This window comes from Calonectris borealis, chromosome 4, assembly GCF_964195595.1.
Source record: "Calonectris borealis chromosome 4, bCalBor7.hap1.2, whole genome shotgun sequence".
Lineage (NCBI taxonomy): Eukaryota > Metazoa > Chordata > Aves > Procellariiformes > Procellariidae > Calonectris > Calonectris borealis.
The window spans coordinates 45682682-45688803 of NC_134315.1; positions in this window are offsets into that span (position 1 = coordinate 45682682).

A 6122-nucleotide genomic window follows, 5' to 3' on the forward strand; every position below is an offset into this window, starting at 1 on the left:
TGATCTGGCTAAAAACTAATCTGGGGGAGTGTGGTGGTGGTTTAATTTTCACTGCATTTCTCTACCCTGACTCACTCCTGTCTGCATGAACACTAGTGCTGGCACAAGGAACAGGACAGAAAATGAGAACTGCGGGAAGGGCAAAACGGTGGCAATGTCAGTTTTGCTGGCATTAAAGTTATGAAATTAAGATGTAAGAAATACAATCTGAGATGTCAAGTGTGCAGAAATCTACAGCAAAACATCTGAATACAGGGAGAAAGATCTTTTAGATTCAATTATTACATAAGTGGATTAAAAATTACATTCTTTAATTTCTTCACAGATTTCATGCCTAATGCCTGTCGTATATTGACACTTCAATGAGTGCCTGTCTACACAAAACATTATTGCAAGCACGGAAAGAATGCTAGGCTGTGCAGCCAAAATGAGATGAATTGGTTGAGAGCATGTGTCAGGATGGAAAGAAAGGTCTTCTAGGTTCTGGAGATGGTCGGTAAAGTGCTCTGATAGCCACAAAAACTTCATACAAGGTTGTGGGAGACATGCCTGAACCACAAGAATTTATGATTACAGGTAAACAACCAGTTTACTACAACTTGTTCTTTTTCTTATATTGAGGTCATTATAGGGAAGCCACACTCAATTTTACAGAGCATATTACTCTCTCCAAATGTGACTCCCTACAAACTCCAATACACTGATTTCAGCTATGCAGACATTTGAAATTTCTGAGCTATTTATACATACCAGAAAAAATAATCTACATTTATAGATGCAGCTTAGATGCAGTTGGTTTGGCAACCAACCAAATTATGCTTATATTGATATAATTTAAAATATTGGACTGAAATCATAACTAGAAAAAGAATGTAATAGACTCTAATAAAAGAGTTGATAAATGTACAAACTCTTAGTTCTAACTGGAGGTGAACCAGCCTGTCCATCAGTGAAGGCATTTGTATGGCTATTGATGAAATTGGCTGTGGGCAGCTCAATCATCAGAAAATTACTGGCTGTATTTGGAAGAATAAAATAAAAGAAGAGTATGGGACTATAAGATAAGTTGTGTATTTTTCCATATTTAAAAATATATTTTTGGGAAAAAATCTTTTATCCTTAGAAGTCATATTGTATCTTTTCATCTAGTTATAAACTGCCCAACCCTTTATACAAAGAAAGAACGAAGGAATTTGTGTAATTTAACTCTGTACCATAATTTGAAGCTTTGAAATGAGTAAAACATTCTGTACTGTAGCTATTTTAATCTTGTTTCAGAACTAGATATCTCAGCTGTGCAAGCTACAATATTGATTCATACGGGTGGAATGAAATATGACTAGCAATAGTGATACAAAAAATTCTGTTGATCTGATTTCCCCTCCCTCCCACTGCTCCTGCCCATGAATACCTTAACCTAATAGTTCAGTTGATAAGTGCAAAAAAAAGGCTCTGAGATAGGAGCAGTAGTTTCAAAACTGTTGCAAATTTAAGCCCATAGTTTCCCCTTAAAACTGGACTAAATATAAGGAACAAAATGAATGTATAATGGTATCGGGGAACCACAGTCATCCCTACCAGATACAATGAATATCCCACCAAGCATCCTTGGACAAAGTCTTCGCTACAAATTGGCATACAGGCATATTAATACAGATGTATCACCAAGGATTGTCTAATGTAAGAGAAGCGCTGATTGTAATTTTTTCCTGACCTTGTTTAGTAAGGGATGTAATAAGTCAGTCTCTTTCTATGCTATTTCTATTCAATGGGTGGCGTCGACATGCAGCTTAAGGCTACTTCACGTAACAGCAAAAAATTGGTTTTCTGAAGGGATTTTTTTTGGAGTCTGCAGATGGAACCAACCAAAGAAAGTTTTAAAGTGATTTGTTCAATTCCCTGGAGTAATTGTTCTCAGATGTTAGAATGACAATTCAGATGTCAGCATTTTAACATTGCTGGTCATTTTAGGAGACACATTCAGCTCATGTACTTATCTATTTTTGTAGGTCAAAATGAAAGCAATTTGGGGGACTATAATAGAAATTTTCTTTCCTTCACCAATTTAAAAAGTGAAGTACTGTGAAGAGTGATGTGAAGTGCCATCCTTTTGCTCTGGGTCACCTGGAGCAAGTCTACACTAGAAACTTGAAGCACGGCAAAGGCACATAGGGATGTGATTCTTTGACATCACTATGCTGGCAAAAAGCCCTACTGTAATTGCAGTTTTATGTGTTTAAAATGCTTTTTCCAGTACCAGTATTCCAGTACTCATCAAATCCATACATTCTCTCTCTCTCTTTCTTTTCTCTCTATGTTTACAGGAGAAGGACTGGTGCAGACCTGAGCTGAAGAGTTGACCTGCTGTATAACTAACTGTACCCACATCATATGAAGGAGTAGTAAATGCTGTTCTGACCATTGTTAATGAAAAGGCTAAATCAACACTAACGGAACTCCCATCACCTCTTGGCCCAAAACAGCGAAAAGTGTCATCAGGAGAAGAAATGGTCTTCTGAAGGCTTTCTCTAACCCCACTGCGGGGGTGAGAGGGGGTATCTTAACTTATATTAGACAAGAAGAAAAAAAGCATTTTTGTTAATCCATTTAATACTATACCTCCGAATGTGTAAACAGATTTCCCAGAAGTTTTATCACCTCGTGGTACCTGGAGACCACATTTACAGCTGTGAGGAGCATTCTGTCACTATGAACTGTCTGCAGCTTCAATTAGTAATGCTACAGTTGGGTGAAAGCTAGATTGCACGGTAATAAGCAAGGGAAGAGAATATGGCAATTGAAACCATCAGGACAGTGTAACAACTCCCTTTCAGATTCTATTTTTATACATTTTTAAAACAATATTTCCAGGGTGTTCTTTTTCTTGCTTATTATTTTATATTAAAAATAATTCTTAACTGACACAAGAATCTCAAGGAAGATCTAAGTAGCTGATTATACTGATGAAACACTGAAATTGATTACACACAAAATACTGTCAAATTACCTAAATAAAGCAACTTGAAATTTAGGAAAAAATGTTTTCAGAAGTATATTTTTCAAATTTACTGTGTTCCTTCTATTGATTAAAGTGCACTGTTCTTATACTACCTATAATCTCTGATATGACTGTGTATAGTCACTAGAATATGAAAGCATAAAATGTATAAATGATAAATGCCACAGTAGTATTTGTTTCCATATTTCAAATATATTAGGAAACATGACTTCCTTTCTCATTCATGCCTTCTCCTCTAAAGACATAAAAAGCAGCATATTGAAATCTCCAAACGATTTTCCACCTTCAGGTTCAGGAGAGGTATCAGGATGAAACTATGTTTTTCAACAGATTCCTCTACTGCATCTAAAGAAATTCAATGAAACATTGTAATAATAGTTTGAATGGTGTCATTTTAGCTTTAAAAGTATGATGGGAACAATTACTCACACATGTCTTAGCAGCAGGAAGAGAAACAATAAATGCAGATGACAACACCTCCAGAGAGCTTCATCAAAGAAAATGCAGGCAGAAAAAGCCCTACAATCACTTTTAGCCCTGCCTTGACAGGTGATGTTGGATTCCAGTCCCAGCAGTGATATTTCTTAACTGCTCAGGCCTTGAAAACAAGCGTTGGAACTCCTGTGATTCAAGTGTTCATCTGTGAAATGACTCTTTACCTAGAACATCTTCACGCTTGTGCTGCTACTTTGCAGATCACTTAAAAATGCCCTGGCTGAATGGATGATGGTGTTTACTATGCATCATGCCTTTCACTATCCTCATTCTAAGAGGAATGCTTATCTTACATGTTAAAGGCTAAGCTGCAGTGTTCGGATGACATAAAGTATCTTCTTCTTTGAAAGATGCTGCCAGTTCTGCACAAACACAGAGGAAACTGTCAAAACACAATCTAGGTGCCAGAGTACAGCTACAAAACACTTACTAAAATCCTTTAAAAAGCAGGAAAGACATGATTCATGAGTTGAAGAATTTCACCTACATAAGTGGAAGGTAGAGACCTGAATATACTTTTATATTTATAAGAGGTTTATATTTAGCAAATAAAATTAATTTTCATTTCCTCATCATTCAACTAATTCAGTTCTACATTATGACATTAATTATTTTACCTTGTGTTAGGAAAGGATTTGGCCGACATAAGGGCTTTGTCTGCTTTGGGGAAATTATTCTCTCCCAGTCACACCGATCAACTTTCTCACACAAATTCACAGATCTTGTATTATGTTCCATTTCAGGTATATCTCACGTGACAGTTCTGAAAAACAAACAATTAAATTAAAAAACCCTCAAACTAATAATAAACTCTCCTTGCTTAGTTTTAAAATGAAAGCTGGCTCTGCAGGATCTGTTTTTGCAGGATTGGGTTTTAGTAGGATTCTGCATCTATTTACTCTTTAATTGGATATATATCTCATTTCTGTCACTTCGTTAGGGATTAAAACATATTTGCCAGTGAGATTCAACATAAAGCATTGTTATGATTGTTCAATATTTAATCTCCGTGCAGTTGACATCTAATTGTTGTTGACATTTAATTGCATGGATTTCTAAAGATCCCTTTTGTTAAAGAGCTTGCAGTACAGGGCAGTAATATTCAGACCATGCGCCCCACGTACCCTCACTTCAGGATCCCAATGTTGTTGTTGGAGAGAAGATGATTCCTAACCTGGGTGTTCTAAGTAACCACGCAGTGAGGGAGTTTACTTCTGCTGTTTATGCACAGAGCCTACACGGGCTCCTCACTTAAGTCAATGCAAAAAGTACCAAATGCCCATAATGTGCCTATTCTGCTTGACCTATGCATAATTTTAGATAAATGTAAAAAAAAAAATACTGATGAACTACGTTATATACATATTTGTATATATTTAATTTTCCTACTAAATAAATTCTGCTGGTTGCGTCTGCTGTGTCATGTTACAAATGAAGAGTGGAACTACCAGAGAAAGACATCTTCTGCCTGCCAGATGTCCCCCTCAGCCTGTGTGGGGTTCTTGTGAGTGTGTGTGGGGGGCACTTGTGAAGCACTCTTGTGACGGTTTTTTCAACATAGCCCGGACGTTCTGGAGAAGAATGAAATGTTTTGGGTGCCCTTTGAGCTGTGGACACGCAGTTTTCTCAGAGCTGGAGGGGAAGTTTATTGCATGGAAAATGTATCATTCTCTCCCCAGCTTTCATCAGATATTCAAGTCCCAGTCCTCTCTGGCACTCTCAGCACTATCACATGTAACTTTTTCATGTAGTTATTTATGGGGTTCTTCCTCAGACCTATATTGCATTCTGCCACTCACCCCGTTGCCTGGGAGTGAAGACAGCCTTAGCTCTTGGTTTGGAAGCCAGTCCAAAGGACAGCGTGATGAAGCTCTGTGGTGGTCGGGAACACATGGTGTTGGCACAGGAGCATGGTTATGAGGTTGCAGGTTGGAGTCTGGGTTAAAGGGCCTTGTCTATAGGCTCACAGTCACAGTGACCTCCTGATGATGCTTGACTTTGAAACGTCTTTTGGGTTTTGCTGTGGCTAGATTGTGTTCAGCAGAAGACACGTATCTTGCCGCCTGAGTTATTGTCATGAGGAAGAGCTTTAAGTCCCCAAACACATAGAGATTGGGAGAGAGCAGGGGGAATTCCTCCGTTCTCTCCTACAGGACCAGAGAAAAGACTAAGACACCAACAGGCTTCTCCAGAGTTGTGTGAGGCATTGGACAGACACCAAAAAAACATCAGGCTCCGAAACAGCGGATATTGATGCTGAACCTCGAATATAGATGGACATTTATCTTGTGGTGAATGGTTTGGTGATCTTAAGGATGTGGTTAGGTTTTGTAGAGCTAGGTATTATTATAGGGTTACTACGGTAAGGATAGGTATTACTATAGTAATTTGATATTATAGAGCTTTTCTTAAGTTTTAATTACGTGAATCTTCTGTATGTTGTCAGCCTATTTATAGAATACCAAAACTAATCCATCCCAATAGGTCCCCAGCAAGAGCAGCAATGACCTCTAGCTTTTTCTTTCAGACAAGCCTCATAAAAACAAAACTTTGGTGTTTGATTCAAATTAACTACAAAATTTACTTAGCGTTAAGACTGAAGCAAAGA